Below are 2,491 nucleotides of genomic sequence, written 5' to 3'. Positions count from 1 at the left end.
TTTTTCCTTTCTATGACATGAGAGAAACACCTGCTTTTCTCCAAGTCCACGCTTGGCTAGCGCAGTGTTTGCTCATCCTCAGCGCGCCGAGACATTTAAGAACGTAGCCAGGTGACGACGGTCAACGTTGAGTTTAAGTGCCTCTTCACGTTGTAAGAACGCTGTGTTTAATGGCTCATCATGTTTTGAACCTCTCTTAAATTTCAACTGCTGTAAATTATCCTTTTTTTAATTTCTGCTTGTCTACTCTTAACCGGTGCACCACATACAACCTCACGACTTCAGTTTGGGCCTTATCGCTTCCTGATACAGTTTGTCCAAGCTTTCTGTTTGTTTTTAACCTTCTCGTGTTGGTGTGCCTCAGCCTGATGTACGTAGACACAGTTGAGTGGTTCCTATGACACAGTAAAAACTCTCCCAATTGATTTTTCAGCAAAATGCCATCTCTCTGTCCACACCTCATGCCTTGGCGTGACCATGTTTTGATCCAGTTATTTTTTTCTAGCCCATTATTGGCAAGACAGCTCTTTGCTCTCTGACTCGTTTTAAGCTGAAGTGACCTTATCTTAAACCTGTTTCTACCCTCAATTTTTTTTTTTTTTTTATAGTCTTTGGTTAGATAATGTACCAAAAACATGATGCCAACCTCAGCTCTCCCAGATTGTCTTCTTGAATTGATTGTATGTTGGAGAAAGTAACCTTCTCTGTTGTGACTATGCAGTGCTTCATGTCGTTGACTGAACACCTTTTTAGACCTCTCGTCTGTCTAATACGTTCATCTCTTGGTGTAGAGGGGAGCTTTTTCTTCTCTGAAGAAGGAGTTGAATCCACTTTAATATCTGGTCCTAGTCAGATTTATTAAATGAGCCTCTCCCATCTTGCTAATTTCCTCATTTTAAATGTTTAAAATGTCTCTAATTATTTATATTAATATGCTGTGAGTGTGCACCAAGTGCACTTGACTTGTACGATACTTTTTGGGGTGTAAATATATACTGTAGCCTATCAGAGCCTCAATTTCTGTAACCTCAGTGATTGTTGGTTAATGAACGGTTTACGTTGCAAACTTGTACATAATATTTGTAGACTTTGGAACTGTAAATAAAGCTTTGTTTGTAAAGCAACCCTCTGTGGCAGTACATAATTTGTTTGGAAACCTTTTCATCAATGTCAATGTTTGCACTGCTTTTGTTGCAAAATCAAACAGCTGATGCCGAACACTTCTACTCGACGGCCAACTACAACCGTGACTTCTATATTATGACTGATAGTCATTCATAATAGAAAGCAATATCTTTGGAAATGCAGGAATTTTTGGGGGGGTTCTTTTTTTGACAACTCTTTGTATTGGATATCATTTGACTGCGCCTAATAGCAATTGTGTGTCTGCGTTATCTCACTAATATGGTATTTAATGTACTAGCTGGGAAATTGTTGCTTGTTTCTGTTTGTGGCCGGAGTTATTTATTAAGGAAACTTGCACATGCCTAATAACACATACATTGACGCCTACCTGTGAACTAGAAATGATGTGCTTTTAAATTGTCATTATCAATGACCTTAGAGTTCCCAGATTAGTAGAAATTTAACAGTTTTCCCGAGCAATATTATATTTAGAGATTGGAGAATTTATAAATTACTTAAAACATTTAAGTCAGAATTTTTTTTTTAGACCAGCTATTGCATAAATTCACAGCACGTCCATTTATTAGAAAGAAAAATATTTACCACTAGAGGTCACTGCCTGTCGTGGTTTAAAAATACTTTCTGCCTTTGTTTTTCAGAACTTTTTTTTTTTTACTTCTGTTACCAGCATCCAATTTCGAGTAGTATGTTAATACTGTTTGATTGTGATTAAGTGTTAATTGACCATAGGCAAATATCGTTTATCTAGTTCTAAATATTCAATTCTATTTGTTTTTATTATAAATGAGATGACGTAACAGCACGGTGAGCTAATACGTCATTAAATTTCAAGTGGCTTCATAATTTGAGCTGCGAGCAGCACTGGATTTGGGTTCGGCCCATCTTCCTCACGGGATCAATGAACCTAAAAGGCACTATAACCTATACTGATGTGCTGAATTTTTGTTCCGTGTTTCAGCAATTTTTGTACATGCTATTCTGTAACAGGGGGCCTGAACTCCAAAATTTCCCAGAATGTTCACGTTTATGCCTTCATGCCTGAAACTTCCTGATGACACAGTAACACCACATCTTTTGTCTGTGGCCCTTTCCATCTGAGGTACTGTTGATCAATTGTTACGCGTCATCTTTATCCCACATCAAAATGTGAACGTTATGATGAAGTGGACTGTTTAAATACAAATTCTACAAAATAAATCAACCAGGAAATGAAAGATGGATGTGCATTCAAAACTCTAGAGACAATCTAATTAAGTTGAAGCATTGATGAACAATGGAAATAATGTGGTTCCACAAGTGTGCACACCCATTTGAAAATAGGGACGTGGCTGTATTAAGTATGAGC

This window comes from Idiotropiscis lumnitzeri, chromosome 13 (assembly GCF_059441095.1).
Source record: "Idiotropiscis lumnitzeri isolate Australia: NSW breed Sydney's pygmy pipehorse chromosome 13, RoL_Ilum_1.0, whole genome shotgun sequence".
Taxonomy (NCBI): domain Eukaryota; kingdom Metazoa; phylum Chordata; class Actinopteri; order Syngnathiformes; family Syngnathidae; genus Idiotropiscis; species Idiotropiscis lumnitzeri.
Note: the sequence above shows the minus strand (reverse complement) of the source record.